The sequence below is a fragment of the Tyto alba genome, unplaced genomic scaffold (assembly GCF_018691265.1).
Source record: "Tyto alba isolate M040663 unplaced genomic scaffold, T.alba_DEE_v4.0 Super-Scaffold_27, whole genome shotgun sequence".
Classification (NCBI taxonomy): Eukaryota; Metazoa; Chordata; class Aves; order Strigiformes; family Tytonidae; genus Tyto; species Tyto alba.
Window position 1 is genome coordinate 22,565,779 of NW_024881301.1, and position 21,653 is coordinate 22,587,431.

Consider the following 21,653-nt stretch of genomic DNA (forward strand, 5'->3'; position numbering starts at 1 on the left):
TGCTTACCGTAAGAACTTGATTCCTTTCCAAAGGGCTTACCCTTAAACAGTTTGATATTTTTCTAAGGCTATTGTTATTGTCCATATCAGTCACTTGTCCTAACACAGATGACACAGATCATGTTCTGAAGGCTGTAGTTTAAACATCACACTGGTCTTCCTTAGTCTGGGATACAAACAGATGGTCTTCATCTCTGATATGATCTTAAACAAGCACAGCCTTGGTGGCAGTGTCTATATTAGACATCCTCAGATGACAAGAAGGCAGTCCTTTGTGCATATTGCTGGCTTTTGTTTTCCTGCTGTGGTACAATTTCAGCTGATAGCTGATGTAGACATTTAACAGGAGCAGTGAGAGAAATCACTGAGGTGGGTCTCAACTAGTAAGAGATATAACGGCAAGGGTTATCTTTCCCTTAAAACTTCATTGGAAGCCCATCCAGGGAGGACTTCAACTGCTTTAGAGAATTTTAGGGTAATACAAGAAGATCTTACAGAATAAGAAGAATGTCAGTGTGCCCTTTGCTAAGAAAAGAGCACACATGGGAATAGCTAACATCACTCCCATGGCCTGTCCCAGCCCAAAACAGATTGTGCATGGACTAGGATTCTGCATTCAGGTATCCGAGTTTCACCTAGTCTCTTCTCTGATTTAAGAGATTTTAAACTGCCTATACTGCTAAAACAGAGTGTATCTTCCTACCTGTGGTAGATCCTGGGTAAGTGCCAAGTCACTAGCCAAGGCCAGCAAGGGTTGGATGTTTTATGGTGCTACAAAAGCACTGCAATGATTTATTAAAAACATTTGGAATTTGGAGAAATATAGAAGTCTTTAAGACGTATAGGGACTGATTAAGTGACAGGCTTCTCTACTTTGGGAATAGCTACAGATGACTTAAAAATTAACCAGAAAATCCCAAAAATTGTAGAGAATTTGTAATACATGGGATAAATGATGGCTGGTGCAACATTATATGCACTTTTACAGATTTCTTTAGTATTACCCTCATCATAAGGTCAAAATCATTATTATGATCAAAATCATAAGGGCAAGAAAACACTGTCTTCATCACTGTAGATCCTTTCAGTGACCCCAAAACACAGACATTTTGCCTCTTGGAAACATAGGGTTATTGTGCTTATTCCTAAAAGCTGAGATTGTGTTGCTGTGAGCTGCCACATGGGCTGGATAGGAAGCAAGTCAACACCTGGAGGGAACAGTGAAGGAATCATAAACCAAGGGTTGTTCCATATTTTATTTTTAGATGGCAGTATAGTAAGAGGGATAAACAGTGAAGTGCTGTAGGATGTAGCTAGGAGTGAAGGCCACGCAGATTGAAACAGTGGGGTTGTACGGAGCAGTTGAGAAAGTACCTTGGAGAGGTAATTTTAAGTGCTGATCTTACATAATAGATGAAAAGAGAGCAGGTGGTATAGTCGTATAAGAGAAGATTCTAGCCCCAAATCAAAAACATGTATTTTTGTTTGTTTTAAATGACTTTTTATGTTTTAGGCATAGCAATCAAGACCAGAACAGAGCAATTTGTAGATAATGTTAGTTATTCACTGTGAATGAAGCAGAATGTTTTTTTAAGGTGCGTAAGGAAGACTTAGAAGGATCTGAGAGTTTGTCTGTCCTAACACAGAGGCCCAAGCCACCAGGGGTCATAGCATAAATTAGAACACAGATGACCTTGTGTACTCTTTGTGAATGCTTCACACTTTCCTGCTAGCTGCATGTCCTACAACATGCCTGGCCATCAGTGCCTTGATCATTTCATTCATTTAGACTTCCACAAAGTCCAGTTCTGTTGGTTGAAATTAGAGGTGTCCACATAAAGGGGTATAAACTCTAGGGGCTTAGATATAAGTATGAATTAGCTATGGGCAACAATTCTGAGATCTAAAAAAGGGAGCACCGCATCACCAGATGAGCTCTGAATGGAACAAAAGGATTAGCTTTAACACACTTTCAAAATAGAAAATAAATTTAGCAATGTTGTTCAACTAGGAGGGTTTTTTTTTTTTTCCTCAGAACTGATCTGCAGAGGGAAAACTACAGCAAAACAACTTCTATTGAGCTCTCAGGACTTAATTCTCTTTCAGTACAAAGTCTACAAACTAATTTGAGTATCTCAGATGAACTGGATGATTCAAAATGGTCACATATTCATGAGCATTGTGAATGTTGCCTTTTTTGTTGGAGAGCTTGCCAATTTACCTGACATTCGCGTGCTGCCTAGTGGCCTGGCTGGCCTCTCCAGCAATGACTAAGTCTTTGGGCAAAGTTTAAGATGTGGAAAAGTGAAAGCATAGTTTAATTCTGTGTATACCTTTCCTTTTTAGAAGGCATGTTGCATTCAAGACTGTAAAGGTCACATCCACTTCCTCCATCCTTTTTTGTTAGTGTTGATTTCGGAAAGAAAACAGTTGTGTTTATGGGGCAAATTACAGTCTGATGTGATATATGCAGCAGTTCAGAGCCCAGGATCAAAAATGTTGCCCAATGGGAGACTGAACTGACCATATTTCTGTTATAGCATACTGATTCATGGTACTTCTGCTTCAGAAAAAAAATCCCAGGCACATGCAACTAGACAGGGTTTACTGGAGCAGTTACAAAGAAGTTACAGGATGACAGTCACTGGCTGCCAAAAGTACGTACTGAAGTCAACATCTGCTCATAGATCCTATAAGAAAAGGAGGTTAGGGAATAAGGTTTAATATACAAACAAAGGTCTTGGTTTCTCTCACACTCGTCTAACCTTATTGTCTGTCTTCAGATGGGCACATCTTCACAGCCTTGTCCCTAGCTTCATTTAAACTACTTATAAAGTCATCTTCCCTTTTCAGACTTTCAATAGCTGTCCAAATGTGATTAAAAACTCTTTAATCAAGACCACTAAATTCCACAAAACTATACCTAGCAGCAGATGTGCATGTTTATTGCAAGCACTTTATCTGAATGCCTGTGTTACTCAAGTATCTGTCAGTTCAGTCAGAGGAAAGCTCTAGTTATTTTCAGCACCTCAGTACTCCTTTGATAGATTTTAGGATGACAGCAATTTTTAATGGGCTAATGGGGGAATCCAATTTTTCTGCAAAAGCCCAGAGTGTATAGGGCCAATGTTAACTCATTAGAGACTGACTTCACAGATACTAAACACCTACCAGTTTTTTAAAAATCTTACAAATTTGGCATTTTGTTGCAGTCTTTGTTTGCAATTACTCTCTTAGCTTAGTTCAGTTCAGAAGGATGTATGAGAAGTGACACACTAGGACCCATTCAAATATTTTCGTTCAGAGAGCTATCTGAACTAGGGTAGTAAATGAATCCTTTCTGATTTTCCAAATAAAACTCAGTCCACCACCACTTCTGGTTTAGATACAGTTATCTCATTTGCTTTTATTCTTTGTAACAGCAGGGAAGATTTTAAAGCTGAGCCATTTATAGCCATAACCCATTGAATTACTTTCTGGTGAAGTGGTTGAGAAAATCTTCCTTTGGAAGAACTAGTGACAGTGTGTAAGTATTCCAAATCATAATGCATGCACCAATAAGTTGCTGGGTTTAAAAATGTCTTCCTTTACTTGTGTGTAGCACAAATGAAGTCAGTGGGGTTTCAAATTAAATAAAATTTGGCACTTCTTCTCAAAAAGCCATATTTTGTTTTGCTAGATCTGCATAACTCAGAATTGCCTAAGTGAAAGTTTCTTGCACATAAGAGAGATGAATTTAGCTCAAGAAAGAAATTCTGTCTTAATTTAAATCCCTAAGGCAAACAGGTGTTAGTCTGTGCAGAATTTGGCCCTCTGGGTCCTTTTATTCTACCTCTATATTTATGTTCTCTCTAAAACAATTGGACAATTTCACCATCCACTCAAAGATAAAATACGATCCATCACCCTGAGACCAAGTCATGGATCTCACACCTCTAAACAATGCCAGTCCTCATAAATGAAAGAAACAGAGAAAAATGCAATGCCAAAAAAGACTTGAAAAAGCCATATCCTCTTATTTTAATTTTTCAGTTTTGCCTAAGACATGAAGAAAACCATGGAAGTATTGCAGATTTTTTTTTTTTTTTTAATCACTGTTCAAATATGCCTAGAAAAAAGCAACAGGTATTAAACACCCTATGCCTTTTATCATCCTGAGGTTTTTATTTTCTGACCTCTTAGGTCTCAAGCAAGAGCCACTAATGTTTGTAATTACATCTATTCTAGAAGTTGCAAATAAAAGTTTTTATTTGCATTTACCTTGATATGATGAGTTAAGAGCAATTTCAAGCTAGGCCAGTAATGACAATACTTTAATTAATCAAGTGTATGGAATATAAGTTAAACTGTAGCACACAGCTATCCCAACTCTCCAGAATTCCTGATAGAGTATTTAAAGCATGATAGTTTGGGCCATTTAAAAATTATTAGCTTTCTTCAGAAGAAATCAAGCAGACATCTTAGTTCCAGACCACATGAGTCTGGAGATGCTTGTCTTCTGGTGAACAGCAGTAACCAAGGAGGCTCTCTGTCTGTCTCTGTAAAAAGATTGTGGGGAGCAGATGCTCAAACTCAAGACTACCCAGGGAGTTTGTCACAGCCACCAATTATTATATTTGAAGAAGTAGGCCAAGAAGAAATTGTATTTATTTTCTGCCCTCTATTTCAGGATGAAAGCAAAAGTAGGTATTGCCTAAATGAATAGCCAAAACCTGTCAAAACAACAGAAAACATTTACCTCCTTTTCACTGCTACATCATTAAAGCATCATATAGTTACGAAGGAAGATAAAGTATTCCTTGGGGAATATTTCATTTTCATTGTGAATTCAAGGGAATACACTCCAAGGGTGTTCTTGAAATGCATAGGAATGGGGTGGGATCTGCTGGTAGCTGACATGCCAAAGAATTGGCTCTTTTACTGCCAGCGGCCAGCAGGAGACAATGTTGCAGTGTTAGTAAATCATGCTTAATTCCAACTCCTGAGTAAATGAGCTTTGAGAACTACCTCGTTATTCTCTGATGGTCAGTAAAGACATACAATATTTTTAAGTCTTTAGAAAGGGCTGAAGCATCAATAACATTAAGGTGGGCTTTCTGATGTGCTGTGCTAGTTTACCTCTCCTACTGCAGGTCTAAGCAAGTTACTTCAGGATTTGACACTTTGCAGGAATTTGTATGAATTATTTTGCAAAACTGGCTTCTGTGGGTGCTCTCATGTGCCTGACATCTTAAAACTGAACCATCCTAAAGGGAGGATTTCAAAGATATTTTCAGACTAATTTTCTGCAAGACACTAGCTTACAGACTGCTTTATAGAGAATTTTGTCAGTTTAAACACAGAAAGAATTCTGAAATTCTGTTAATGTACATGGATGTGCCAGATAGATACCCACACACATAGCCTGTGTATGGAGAGTAAGAGAGGCAAACACATAGGCACTTTCTTCTGGAGGTATCTCTGTAGTAGCTGTATTGTCTGCAACATGCCAAATTCAGGAGAATATAGTCTAATGGCAATGCCAGTCATTGATTAGAAAACCAGGTATACCAAAGACAAAACAGTCATTCTCTGGTCTTCTAAGAATTTTCAGGAGAAGGATCTCCACCTTTGGGCTTCATAATACACCACTCTTTGTGTAACAAGACAAGGATTTGACCCAATGTCTTCATACTTTTTATGAGTACAGTGTTTTCTCATATATTGACCTACGCATGAGAAAGACCCTAAAGAGGAGTTAATCCATCATCTTGTTCTCAGTTGTTCCTCTCTTCTATTCCCCTCCGTCTGGTGCTATAATACTGAGACTACAGCTACAGCATAGGAGAGAACAAACTAATTGGGCATTTCTGTTTAAAACAAAAGAAAAGGGGAAAAGAGATAAATTTTATGAAGCTGAGACAAGTTTACAGATTGGAAAATAGGCAGTGAATTATGCCTAGATATGCCTGGAGTCAGTGGTCACCCTAATATATATATATATATAAACATCTTGCAGATTCTGGCCACAAAGCCAGTAGTCGTGTGTGCAAGGCAAGAGGGAGGGAAGAGGTGGTAGGAGAATCTACTTAAGCCTTGTCTAAACTGGGAGGTAGGAGTGCCTGTCCTCCATACAGAAGAGGTCTGAACAGTAGCTCCATGTGCTGCTCCTTTGCTCTTACAGAAGAGCTGAAAACCAGAAACTGCTAGCAAAGCTTCGATGGCTGGTTTAGAGTAGTGCCAGAGAAATGAGAAAGGAAATGGTGAGTAGACAGTGCAGGGTAAGAGCAGCTCTGACTGAAAGATCACTGGCAGCTTCATCTGGGACAGTTTCCTCAAGAGAATACTCTACATTTGGCACCTGTCCGTCCCAAACTGAAAATTAAGTCCTAGCAGAGGGAGTGGGAAGGCACAAGGTGACCTATCAGCAGTCTCTGTAAAAAAGCAGAACAGTGTGAACAACTGGATTTCAGGAAAAAAAGTAGTTTGACACTGCACGTTACTCTGTCAATCTACCTTCCTGATTATTTCTTTTATTCTTTGATTAATTGATGTTTGTAACATGAAATGAAACATGAATGTCAAGGGGAAACTAGCTCACTGAACAACAGAAAGTTTAATTTTGTTTGGTCAGGGGTTTGGTTTTTTTTTTTTTCAGTTGGTGGGATGGTGACAGAAGCTCAAGTTGGTATTTCTTTAGTATTTCCTTGAATACAAACTCAGTCCATATAGTGGCCAATCAAGTCTTATCAGAAGGGTTATAACTAAATGAAGAAAAGCTGCAAGGAAGACAAAGTAGGCTACACTTTTCCTCCTTTTCTTCCCCAGTGCAAAGCAGAATACAGTCACGTCCCTACTCATCCCCCTCTGAAGTCCAGCTCAGAATACTAGATAAACTCAGAATACCACATTTCGGAGTTTGGTAGAGAACAGCCATAACATCAAAAATATGCTTAGGGAATAACACCTGTCAAGGGAAATGTTGTCAACCATCCTCCAGAGTCGTCTTTCCTATGACTGATCATGTTTGTAATAAGAGCCTGGCTGAGGAAGAGGGACACTGTTGCAGCTATTCTTAGAGACCAGCCAACAGGACCAACAGGCTTGTATGTTATTCCTTATGGCTCAAGAGGAGTTTGGATGCTGAGCTTATCAGTTCTGACAGAGACTCTATGATCTGTGTCAATGTGAGGAGCATGCTGTTTGTATCTGAAGGCAAGGCAAAAGGAAAATACAATGATAGTTCACTGCTGTTCACAGCTGAGCTGAAATCACAGACTCTAAGCTTTTTTTCCTACCAGTTATGGTAGGAAACAGCAAAGCTAGTGTCTACAGAAAGCTATTTAAATTCCAGGACACATTGCTTTCTTAGCTATGGTACTTCGTGTTTTATGGAAAAGCAGGCAATAAACAGCTCTGAGACTGCACTTAAGATACATAGTTGTTGTTATTATGGCTATCCCAAGACTAACCTTGAGAGTCCTCTGTTGCCTTGTATTAGAATGACAACGTAATCCCTAGCAGAGCAGTTACAGAGCCTTTGGCTAAGCAGCGAGCAGTCAGTATTTCTGGATGACTACTTGCTACCTAATAAAAATGTCAGCATACTGGATATTTATTTGCTAGCAAAACACGGTCATAAAGGGTTACTCAAACCAGTTATAAGTTAACAGTTCTAGCACAGAATGAAAAAAAAAGTATCGCTGTTGACACCCAGGTGATTGTAGTTACACTACAACTACTCAGGTTTTCTATTTGCTAGAAAAGCATTAACATTTCATCTTCCTTTGTCCTGAATCATCAGTGACAGGCAATTTGGGAAAAGGGTACACACTTGAGGGACAAAAGTGACAACTCTTGAGAGCCAGCATGATCCATGCATCTTGCAAACTCTACAGTGAAAATAAACTTCTGTCTTCAGTAGGCTGTACTTTTCAAATCAATAGGTCAACTTACTAGTAACATGGCAAAGGAGGGGCTTTATCTATATTAAGCTGAGCAATGCTGCACTGAACAGTGGGACATCCTCCATTAAAAGCAAACTGGAGAACATTTGCGTGGGCAGCCATGAGTAAGGCTATGCAGAAACTGCTAATGTTTGGCCATGAATTTCATGTAACAGTTACACAGACTGTTGAGCAATACTGAGACTGCTTCAAGTACTTCTTTGATTATTTAGAATTAAGATTTTTTTTTTTAATGAAGACAATTAGGGCTTTCTTCATAGATACTGACTTGCTAAGATCATCTATGCTAACTACTGTGAAGAGCAGTATTGTCCTCTACGTTGCATCTCCATCGTGCCTCAGGCGTTATTTATATTTTTTTTGCATACTGACTGGCTTATTCTTTATGGTCCCTTCCTCTTTTGCCTTGTAATTATCTAAATTGCATAATGCACAATCCTTTCTTGATGCCTTATTGAGTGATACTTCACTCTCTCCCTTGGTGTTAAATGATACTACACTCTCTGAATCAAATATATCCTCTCTTGACTTTGCCTCAAGACCAGAGTATGTCCTGCTCCACAGCTGAAGCCTTCTGCTTTGGTGAATTATCTGGACTCAACACAGATGATTTTTGCCCTCTGTTCATTCAGACTCAGATGCCTAAGGCTATAACTAGCTCATTGGTTAAACAACTTCCTACATCACAGCGGCACATGGCTCAAACCACTTCAAGACATGCAAGGAGTAGTTATTTGAATAATTTTGCACATTGATGGAAATATCACAGGATTTGTTATGAATGATATCAAGTGTTTTCCAGTTGGCAACACAGTTGATAGCACAGTTGAGTTTTGTAATACTTTGTAGATCTTTTGTAAATAGTAGTAACAGACTTAATCTGACTAAAAAACAGCCAAGTTAAAATGGCCTGGATCCTATAAGATACTCTCAATATCTGTCAGTATCTGGCTAATGCTTGAAGATCTAGCTCTATATCACCAAAACAGGGAAGCTTCCAAGGAGTCAGATCTGGTTTACAGCAACAGGTTTAAGAGATGAAGAGCATTTCTTCCTTGGTTGTGCAGACAACTCCACAAGATAGAGGAAAACCCTCAAGCAGCTATTACAGATGTCCAGTTCAGTAGCTGAATTCTGAACCACAACACTCACCCACTCGTGATCCCAGACATGGTACTACGCAGCAATAAATGTAGCCTGACATTTTATTTATTATAAATTCTGAGGGCTTAACAGAAAACAAAAGGTTTTGTCTCAGATAGGTACATCTGCTCTGCATTTTATCTTCTTTTGTCACACTCTTTAAAGACAAAGTAAACAGAAAAGCAGTATTTACTGACAGAAGTTGAAAATTACTTTGCTGATATCCATGGCCCTGTGTTAATCTATCATAAAATCTGTCCCTTTTTCCCCAGTTCCACTCTCTACAGGTAAAGGCCAACCATAAGAAGTTCAGTTACTTTGAAGACCACAATTTGGCTTCATGTATCTGACCATCAGTTATTAGCTTCTGCATAAACTCTTTTCTGATGCATTATATTGCACTAGAGATGAACCAAAGGTCACAGCAGTAGTTTTGTGAAGACAGACAGTAAATCTTGGTGTTGCAGAAAGTGGTGCTAGTGGTTAGAAGACAGTTGTACAAATTGCAAAATCTGATTTGTCTTTTGTGGACTATCTGTCCTCTTAAGTCTTATGATGGTCTTTTCCTTTGATTCTCATGGTCTGTGTTAAGGAGACAGAAGAACTATACCTACAAGTCTTACTTTAGAGAAAACAACCATTCACTAGTATAGGCAGAAAGACAGGATGACTTAACCTCAGGGTTTGGGGTTTTTTATTCCCTTGAACCTTTTAAGTCTTAGAACCACAGTAAGACCACAGAAAGAATTATGGCATTAGAAACTAAGGAAAGAGCAAGCAAGAGAAATATAAGGAGCATATGGGACTTATCTGTAGGCTAGACATGGTCAAAAGAAGAAACCACCTATGGAAGACAAAGGAGAGGAGGGAGAGAGGAGAGAAGCGGGGGGCGGAAAGAGATAGAGGTGCTGTAGTGTGAGCAGAAGTCCTGAGATGCAAAAAGAGGATTCTGGTTGCCCTGGAGGACTTGTTAAAATGTTATAGACTGATGAGGAAGATGAGAAATATGTGCAGGACATTATTATTTTTTCCAGTTCCATAAATCTTTTACATTTGCTATACTGAAAAATAATTGGATTTAGGACACTGCAATTCTCATTGCTTGTCTGCTTCTTCTATAACACATCTGAAGACAGAAATGTAACCTTCAAGAACCCAAATGGGTTAGAGAGATGGAAAAGAGTGAGAAATTAGAAAAATTATATTTTTATCTTGAAGGTCTAAGAAATCTTGATCTATGAAATGCTGGCTCCGTGCAAAAGTGATAGCCAGGGAGGAGTTGTACCAGAATGGCTGAAGTAAGAGATTGCATGGTCGCCTTTTCCTGACACAAGAAGTTCAAGCATGTATGTCCAACATAATGGCACTCAAGCACAGTTCTCTGTCCCTGCCAGCTGGAGGGATCTCTCCCAGGACTATATGACAGAATCCTCTGCTTTAGGAACAACGTTGTTAGTAGGCCAAGGAAGGTGATTCTTCCTGTCTGCTCAGCACTAGTGAGGCCATCTCTGGACTACTGTGGGCTTCACAGTACAAAAAAAAAGATATGGACTCACTGCAGCAAGTAAGGAAAAAGGTAGCAAAGCTGATTATGGGACTGGAGGAGAAGCTGAGAGAGCTGGGACTCTTTAACCTAGAGAAGACAAGGCTCAGGGGGAATCTTATCAAATGTATAAATACCTGTTCAGAAGGATGAAGAGTGAGCCAGACTGTTCTCAGTATTGCCCATGGACACGACAAAAGGCAATGGGCACAAACTAAAACACATAAAATTCCATTTGAACACTAGGAAACTTTTTTTTTACTGTGAGGGTGACCAAGCACTGGCACAGGTTGCCTGAAAAGGTTGTAGAGTCTCCATCCATGAGATATTTAAAATTCAACTGGATTTGGTCCTGGGCAATTTTTTCACGCTAGCCCACTTGAGCACAGGGGTGGGACAAGAAGATCTCAAGAAGTCCCTCCCAACGTCACTGATTCTGTAGTTCTGTGACCCTGTGGCCTGTATGTATTATTTGCTACAGACGAGGTATAAAACTTAATTCCCAGCCATATGAAGACTTTGTAGGACAACAGAGTTTGCCTGAAGTACCCTTGCAGCACTGACTGCCTAGGAGCATTAAGGTATATGAACCTAGCATGATCAGCTGGGAGGAGCAACACATCCAGCTCTCACCAGCTGGATGCGCCTGTTGAGAGAGGAGTAGAAAGGTACATCTTGGAATGCTTGTTCTCAGTTGTGCTGCCCTCCGGAGCTTGGGGTTCGATCTAAGTGATTTACTGCCCAGTGATAATTATGTCCAGAAGTTCAACCCTCAAAACTTAATAAGTGTTTTACAACAAGTTACAGTTTTATTTATTCCCTGTCATGAATACCTAGCTTTACTACCCAAAACAATCAGTTCCACAAGATGAGTATGCTGCTGAGTTATAACTGTCTCACACAACTGTATTCTGAGAGAAACACATAAAAAATTTGATTCAGAGCCTTCAATATTGAAGATATTAAATGAGTAGGACAGCAGTGTTGATTGTTATTGTTCATTATGAATTAATTATGAGTGGATAATTAGAACTGAACCCAGCATTTTTCATATTGGTTTTGTACCGAGCAGTATGACTAAGCTAAGGCTACTGGGATGCCTGTGCTGTCTTACAAACACATTTTGACATCATGAATATGGAACCACATGTTTCCCTCAGCTGCTGTACATACACTGCTCCCACTGGAGAGGATGGGGATTCTGTCTATGACCTGTCCAAGGGCAAGAGTCCACCTCTGTACGGAGGCCAGTGCAGGGATAAAGGAAGAAGAAAGAACTGTGGTAACATGTCATGGTACAGTCCTCATCACCAGAGGGAAAGAAAGAGAGCACACAACACTGGCTACTTTTCTCACAAAGAAAATACCGTGTCAATGATTTCCCTCACACCCGTGCATCGATTTCCCAGACCAGAGTTATTCTTTTGGACTATTTCAAGTCTGTAGCTATTCAACAGAGTAATAATGACAGTGACCTGCTGCTAAAACACTAATGCAGTTCATGAGGCAGATCAGTACCTTTCTCCTCATTGATCAGGGCAAAATAGGGGCAGAGGAACTTGCCCAAGTTTCTCCAATATGCCAAATGGTGGAGATAGAAGTAGAAGCTACTCTGCCTGAAGCCCAGCATCATGTTCTCTCTACTGCACCTCAGCCAGGATCCCTCCACATTTAAGAGAGATGTGCAAGTAGGAAACTCAAGAAACTGACAACAGTTATTAGGGAAAGAAAAAAAAAAAAAAAAAAAAAAGGATCCTAGCAGCGGGAGAAACTCATCTCTTCTACCAAGTCGATAATGAAACTATTATTTCAGGTAAGGGAGACAGTAGATGGCAGTGTCCCCCAATACTTCCTAGGGAGACACAGATCTCACACTCAACAACCCTGCTACAGAACACAGACCCACACCCCAGTCAGTGACAGATGCTAGACAAGACATTCACTCCCCACTGCAATTTAAAAACAAGCAGTGTCTGAAAGAGTAGTGCTATGCAGCCTCTTAACTCATTTCTCCTTAGGAAAGCTTTATCACTCACTTCTTCTGTCTTGCATGTTAACCTACCATAAATGACATCTGACAGTTGACAGTTGAAGATGATGACCATTTCTGGACTGAAGGAAACACCGGTCAGTCAGCTCATCAAATATGCTTCGTAGTAACAAATTATGACAGCTTTCCATTTTCTAAAATCCTGACATCTGGCCTTCAGATACAAGGTATTAAAAAGCCAGGGAAAAGGTCCTAGGGCAGAACAGAGATCTGGTTTCAAATTATGTGCTTCTGCTTGCTTCCTGTGTCACAATGAACAAGTCACTCTCTCTCTCTGCATTCTGTTTCCTGTTGCAATACAGAAATCTCTGCTTTGGGATATATACTGAACATTTAAAAAATAAATAAATAATCTGCTCTCCCAATCAATGAAAGAATTCAGAAAAAATCCAGTAACTCAAAGAATCAGATTTCCGTGGCATATATCTAAATATCTGCTGGAGTCTTCTCACAGGAAACTGTCAAGATTATTCTATTAACATTTGTACCACAACCATCGTATAAAATCCCTAAGAGAAGAGAAGCCTAGCACAGAGATAAAGAAAATAAATGCAGAAGGAAGTAGCATTTTGTGATGGTTTTCTCAACAACAAATTAAAACTGGGATCTGTTGTGGGGCAGATACCTTTCAGCTTTCTCTGAAAGAAGAGCACAACAAATGGACACAATGCAAAGGTCAAGAATTAAAACATCTACTCTTCCAGTGCTACTGGATATTCTGTTCCCTTGTAAAAATCAACATAGCTCTGTCAACCACAATATTGGAGTATACATACAAGCTGGTCATCTGACTTCTTCTCTGAGCTTTGGTATTATCTTGGACTCTGAAGACCATTATTAGAGTGTTTTGCAGCTAAACAACTGCTGCATCACTCAGTGATGTGAACTTTTAGCATCTACAATGAGACTAGAGCAGGGCATAGACCCTGTAACTGGCCTTGGGTATGGGGATAAAGTAGGATGGCAAACTAAGCCAACCTGACAGGACATGCCACCAGCATTTAAAATAGCTTGAATGAGTCATCCAGACATGTGCTAGAAGAGTAGATCCCAAACCATCCACATTCTTAGCCTCCTTCCTCTAAAGCTCCAGAGTGATACAAAACCTTTAATTACAGCATGCTAGTGATCTGGTTTTGATATAGAAAAAGAGATATAAAATGCTAATTTTAAATATACTCAAAACATACTGTGATGCATCCCATGATAGGGAAGGACAGTACATACATGGTTGAACAGGGATAAGGGGAGGCAGGAACAGATTTATAAATCAATTCTGATCACTAGGTAATTGCAAATCTCTTTCTGTTTCCAGCATGTTGACGGAAAATTGCCCTGTAGAGTTACAACAGCACAAGATGAGGAATTTCAAGATTTTCACAGGCAGTCTTGGGGAATCTGGGGGAAGATTCTCCTGCAGAAACTGCCAAATTTGCTGCTACAGCCAGTTGGAGGACCACCTCACATGCTGCATCTTGTAGTTTCACTTTCAATGGCCATCAGTGGTGCTATTGTCATGGCAAGGAGAGAGGAGGGAAAAGAAGGTAAGTGCCAGGCAGCTGCACCTGAAGCTCACTCACATGATGATTTCAGAGTTCTTGTATCATCTGAATTGATTCTTCAGCTCTTTCAAAGACCCAAAAAGATAGACTTACCTTTGTGCTCACGAAGTTTGGTTTCTACAATCTTTGCCAAATGCATTCACTCGGTCATACACAGGCATCTCACATTTTGTGGAATAAAAGGTTTGCCTGGTTTGTGTATCCAGAGCTAGATGTTTCTTGGATTAAGCAACCACTCATCAAGAATCACTGAAGGACATAAAAAGAAGTTGTTCAACTATTTAGGAAGAAAAGTAAGTATACTCGTACATTAATCCCTCATTTGAGGAGCTTGCATGGTACACAGGTACCTTTAGAAAAGGCACTTTGCCACAGACTGAACAAGGTATGAATGACAGAAGAAAGCTGTGTCATCAGAGAAACTTGAAAAAAGGTGGTTATTACCTTTCTTTAATGCTTTTACATCTTTAAAGGCATTATGTTATAGCTATCCTACCCACCAAGACATTGTTCTTTCTTACAATCCCAGTATTATATATAAAGCCAAGAAGGCCTTTACATGCTTTATTTAGTAAAAAGCTGTCCAGGCTATTACTCTTTCTTTGCATCACCCAAGCACACTACAGTACACTGCTCCCCCTGGACCCTGATACCTCCACTGTGAAATGTCCTGATTATGCATTCTGCTGCTGAGGTTTTAGCACTAACTTAGTGGAAGAATAAGCTTTTCTCAATGGCATCATCAGAAGTTTCTCAGGAACGTGTTGGCAGGTGTTCAGCATTGCAGGTCTTGCTTAACTCATCAAGTTGAATTGCCAAGTAATGGCTTGTGCTGAGGTTTCAAAGTTGTTTCTGCTGGCATTTTCAGTTATGCCACAAGTGACACTAAAGACAGGAAACTAAAATTTAGCTACCTGACAGGTGTTGGCCAGAAATTTGAATAACAGAATTTACACACTTCTCAGAGCCTTCAGTTTTCTTTTAAAAAGCAAGCCACAGGTTCATCTTGATGTTACAGAAGCCAGCGACTTTGAAGACTTTATGAAATGATAGGCCATCTCTCTGAACATGGGACATAGGGTGAAGCTTTGAATCAACCACTGCTACAAATCCTTACCTTCTAGATGTGTCCATGTTTTCTTTTTCTCTCTGAGCTATCTGGAGAACACCTTGTCACCATCCACTCTTTTAACCACTCTGTCCTTCCAAGTCACCCTTCAGCCAGTGTCAAGCCCCAGCAGAATAAGAGCAGCACATACAATGTGACTGCACAAGGCTCAGCTGTACCCTCAGGCGTTGGTGTTTGCACCCAGCATACTTTGTCATCAGATGCAGTGTCACATTTTGTCCTAGTCTATGTGCAGGAATGCTTGTGTTTCATGTCATATATAATAAAGAATATTGTTAAGAAGGTTTGTCCTATTCTGTAACAGTTGCCATATACATACTGATAATAGAAGTTCTTGCTGCCTGCCTTCATAAAAGTCTCTATTGAACAGGGTTATGCCAATTGTTTTTTTTTTTTTTATTTCAGCAATCTAAGGGAAAGCAAACAAGAAGAAAGAAATTATACTTGTATTAACTAGGCTATAAATTTTTTCTTCTCTAATTCCACTGCTTCCTTCAACAACAAAAAGTAACTATCACACTTTCCCCAAGAAAAGATCTCTAAAAGAGTTCTCTAAAAGAACAGACCCCTACAGGTTTTCGATTTTTCAGCTATCCTTTAAATTACCATTTCTACATGGTGTTCCAAAACATCCTCAGGAGTGTAAATCACAGTTTCAAAGTAACATTTCTCAAAATTGATGAACAGAAAAAATAATTAATTATGTGGTCTATTACTATGGCATAGTTTGCTAATGATTGCTCTGCTCTTTTACCAGCCTTTTAAGAATCTAGTTCAAACACATGTTTAGATAAACAGCTTGAACATTTTTTTCTATCCTTTTTTTCTATTTTCCAAACAAAACATCAGTATTTACCTTAATTGTTTTGCTTTACACATTCAACCCTAATTAGCAAACTGAGCTGTTTTAAAAAAGAAGCAGTGATTATGATCTGTAGCACGTAAGGTTCCAAAGCCCACCCCCCTCCCCCCAAAAAAAAAAAATCACAGTTTCACTTTCTGTATGTTATAGTAAAGCTACTGGAAGAGGCTGCCATCCCAGATAAAGAGTCCACAGCCCTCACAGGCAAGAGACAGTAGGACTGGAAAATGAGAACAGTATGAGAGGGATAGTCAGAAGACCTTCTGCTAGCTCCTATTATGAGTGTATTCCACTAAGAGTGAAATGCATATGAACGCATTTATAATGTATTTTTACTGGACAACCCCCTGCCTGCAGTAGCAGCGTGCATTACTTCAACAACAGCTGTGGCACTGTGCAATGCAAAAGCACTTGGAGACCTCAATGTCATCCCTAGCTGACCCCTGACTATCAACAATTTACACACTACTCCTTGCAAAAGGATGTACCCCACTGTACAAGTCACAGCAGTGAAAACCCTGACAGGAGTAACCTCCTGCAAGATTTTCCTAGTCATTTAGAAATATCAAGAAATATAAGTGTTCTATTCCAGGGAACTTATTAAAACTATATTGAGATAAAGTTATAGACAGGATCCTCATGGTACAAAACATCCACACACACACACACACCCCATCTTTAAGATGATCAGCTTCCTTCAGTCCTGGCAATGTCCAGGCTCTGAGTGTTTCAGATCATTGGTTTTAACTTGATGGCTAGCCTATTAATCTATGTTAAATGAAATCAAAGCTAAAGTTCAAAAAATAAAAATCTAAATTTTGTGATGAAGTTAATCTTTTCATTTTTTCCTTTTTGTTTGATAATCAGTATATTCTGTTGAATAACCACTGTATTTCCTAATATAGCTGCAAGGAGTTTCACAATAGCATTAATTCATTTAAAAAAAGGACAGAGTCAAAGCTCTACTGTCTTACATCATTTTCAATGAATGCTTTAGAGTGAAATGGCAATCATGAGACCTCCAGCCTACACATGGAGGAAGTGGTTTTGCAGGCTTGCCAGATTAAAGAGTGACATCACATTATCTTCGTCAATGCTGATTCCAGTTCTTCGATAATCAGGCAAACATGGAAAGTGCTGTTCTCGTATCACATGGTCAGACATCACTTTCCATTCATTAGTGGAGCTAGCAGTGCTTGGCTCAGCAGAAGCCCTGCCTCCTCTGTAGGAAACTTGTAAAAGCTGAGAAAATCTGACAGAAAAAGCACCCATCTCTAATCCCAGGCTGATCTATTCAAGATGCACATTCCAAAGCCACTTGCTATTTGTTTATGTCACAAATCAGAGAAAATTTGAAACCCTGTCTTTGCACAGAAGGAAGTGTTACGTGCCATCACTTTCAATCCTAAACTGACCAGCAACAAGTTTTGCACTTCTTATGTGTAAGTGCGAAACACCCAGAGAGCTCTAGGTTTTCAAATTGCTTATGAAATATGAAGACGTCACTGTGTGTGTAGAACCCCTTTCTGGAAATCCACCAACACAAACTGCAAATGATGGACTTGATCCGAACCACCAAGAATTCAAGCAGTGCACCATGAATTTTTTGGTGACTTGTTTTTTCATCAGAGTGCCAGTAACTCAGACTCTTACTTTCCTATAGGGTTCCTACACTGAAATTTTGCTGAAATTAGAGATAGCATGTGTTCATAACACACATTTCAGAGACCTTTCCAAGGCAAAAAATTACACAATGTATCATTTCTGTTAATATAAATTTGGGATTAACCTTCAGCCCTTTTGAAGTCAAGAGACAAGAATGTCTTCTTATATACACCTATACATAGGTCTAGCACATTACACAGAACAGCTGGTACATGCTCCTGATCTGCCTGGAGAGGAAATTTTCTGACTGTCACATATAGTCTCAAAATTAGAATCACAGAATCATAGAATGGTTTGGGTTGGAAGGGTCCTTAAAGATCATCTAGTTCCATCTCCCCTGTCATGCGCAGGGACCCCTTCCCCAACCCAGGGTGCTCAAAGCCCCGTCCAACCTGGCCCTGAACCCTTCTGGGGGAGGGCAGCCACAGCTGCTCTGAGCAGCCTGTTCTAGTGTCTCACTAGCCTCAAAGTAAAGAATTTCTTCCTTATATCTAAGCTAAATCTGCCCTCTTTCAGTTTAAAACAGTTATCCCCCATCCCATCACTACACTCCTTGATAAAGTCTCTCCCCACCTTTCCTGTAGCCCCCTTTAAGTACTGGAAGGCTGCTATAAGGTCTCCCTGGAGCCTTCTCTTCTCCGGGCTGAACAACCCCAAATTTCTCAGCCTGTCTTCATCTCTCTGATCATCTTCATGGCCTCCTCTGGACCCACTCAAGCATCTCCATGTGTTGTTTACGCTGGGGTCCCCAGTGCTGGACACAGCACTGCAGGTGGGGTCTCACAAGAGCAGAGCAGAGGGGGAGAATCCGCTCCCTCGACCTGCTGGCCACACTGCTCTTGATGCAGCCCAGCTTGCAATTGGCTTTCTGGGCTGTGAGCACACATTGCTGGCTCACAGTCAGTTTTCCATCCACTAATACCCTCACGTCCTTCTCCGCAGGGCTGCTCTCAACCTACTCATCACACAGCCTGTATCTGTGCTTGGGATTGTCCTGACCCATGTGCAGGACCTTGCACTTGGCCTTGTGTTGAACTCCATGATGTGTGCCTGGGCCCACCTCTCCAGCCTGTCCAGGTCCCTCTGGATGCCATCCCTGCCCTCCAGCGTGTCGACCACACCACACAGCTTGGTGTCATCGGCAAACTTGCTGAGGGTGCACTCGATCCCACTGTCCATTAAGTTCATTACTGTCCCCTATCTGGGACTTAATGCTTCTTCTCCACATAGGACACTGTGTAGAGATGAATAATGTATATTAAACACCTCTCAGTGCATTTTCCACATAACTCCAAAAACCATGCCAGATCTTTTACAGAAGAATATATGTGGTCCATGCCCCAGGGATACTGTGCAGTTCAAGGCACCCATATCTCAGAGCTCTTCCACCTTTCACATAATAAATGTTCCACAGCAGAAACACACAGAGCACCAGTAGCACTGATGCTAGCACAAGGCTTTTACAGAAACCTAAGGTATTCATCCAGAACACAGTACTAGGCAGCAGCCAAGGTGAAGTTGAGGCAGCAGCCTTCTCTTTTCAGTTCCTTTGTGGATTTTTTCTTTATTTGTTTCTACTCTTTGATCTGGAAGGCTGGAAATGGAATTCCTCACTATGCACCTGGACTGAGAGAAGAGGACAGGCCTGGAGATAGTAAAGGGAAGGTCTTCAGCTGAGACTGGGCCTTGAGACAGCATTAGGCTATGATGCTATTTCATGAACCCAGAACTAAGGACTCACATTTTCTGCAGATTTATACTTGCCTAATTTTGGCATCCAATTAGACATGAGAATCAGATGAAGCTTTTCTCATGGTTGAACTTTTTATAAGGTTCCTCTCTTTGACTTTCTGGTGTTCAGAAGAAGACCAGCTCACTAAAGTCAGCTGCTCAATAAGGGCACAGGTAAACTTGTTCTGTTTTATGCAGCTTCATGACTTCTGTAGGAAAGACATCTCTTTAAGACCTTAAGAGTTTTGTTGTCTAAGAAGCTACTAAAGGAAGAAAAGAGATGGAAAAAGTGGGCAAGCACACTGTACAACTGCATAACCAGAATTTCCGTAAGAAACCAAACTAAAACACTGATAAAGTAGAATCCCTGCAGATTCAAATGGAGGGTGTGAACATGCCTACAGTGAGCACAGAGGCACACACACACAACTTTGTATAAGTAGCAACACCACAAGTTGCAGTGTTGTGCAACTAACACCTAGGCAGAGCATGGCTCCCAGCTATGAACTACTGGCTATGGGACAAATGAGAAGCAGCAGGACTCAAAGATGGTTAATCTTCCCAAACTCCTGAGTTTCACATCAAAATCTTTAGGTGACCAAGACATTCACTACAGACAGTGAACAGCCATGGGAAGGGGAGCAGTGTCAGAGGTGAAAACTGATCCTGCAAAGTCTCAGTCATATTCTGTTACAGCCTGAGGCTGGCCTGGGTAAGCAGCTCTATCTCAGGCCAACTCACCCAATGCCACCTCAGCAGTAACTGCTGTTCTGCTTCCTCCTACAACAGCGCACTCATCTGAGCACATCCCATGCCAGCACAAGGTTGCTGTTGGCCTGATGAGATCCTACCATGGCCCCTCAATTAAATTGTTCAAAAGACACCTGCAATTGCTCACCCATGCACTGGTTCCAGGCCAGAAACGTTTCCACTTTGTATCAAGTTTCCTGATTACTAACTAGAAGACTAGCAAAACAAGCAACAAACCCTAGAGTGTTCAGCATTGTTTTAAAAACGGCAGGTTTAAAAACTTCATTTGGCTCAGCTAACCTGAACTCAGTTTATCCTCACTGTTTAATCTCTGGGAACTCTGGGTAAACTTAGAGGTGAAAGACACCAAATCTTATCAGAGTAGAAGCAAGTTGTTCCCTGAAGTAAACTAAGTTCCCTTTTTTCATTTGCACAGCTACGTCATAGGTGGTAGAGAAGGAAATCTCCCAAGCCTGTCAGGCCCAAAAGTGGTATCACACGACAACGCCCACAAGGTTAAATAAACGCTACTCTGATAAACCCCAGTCAAACAAAGGAAAGAATTACTGCTCCCTTTTTGAACTGGAAGTCCCAATCAAGATTATAATCCCCAGACACTATGTCCCAAAAATAAAAAATAAAATAAATAAATAAATACACAAGTATATATTGAAAAAAATCAGTCAAGGAAGTCTGTCATCAGTATTATTATGCACACACTCATATAGTTCATCTGAACTGAAGCACTCTACAAATAAGTGCATCTCCCCAGGAGTTTTCATCACAAGGATGAAATTTCTCAGCTCTCAAGAGGCAACAAACAGTAAATCCTTTAGATCACGAAACCTGGATAGCAAGCAGCAAGTTCTGAAGAGTGCATCTTGCAGCAGAAATTCACTTCCTCAAAATAGTGGCATTTGCACTGAATTTATAAAAATCCATTTTAGCCACTTCTCTTAATCCAGAGTCTAGGGTTCACGATAAATGAAAATTCTCTGACCGCAGACATGTCCTAGCTGAAAAGGAATCAGGAAGTGTATGCCACCTTCTTCTGTCATTCAAAGGTTTTGGCTAATAAGCGTCACTTTAGATCCATTTGAAAATTTTTCACTTGTAATCACGGGATGTGTTTACTTACTGGTTTTATTAATACTACTAATTTGGAATCTAAAGGTCTAACAGGAGTACTAGGCCATCATGCTACACACTGTGTACTAATGTCATAAGTAGATTCTTTCCTAGAAAATTTAGATTTAACCAGACATTCAGGCA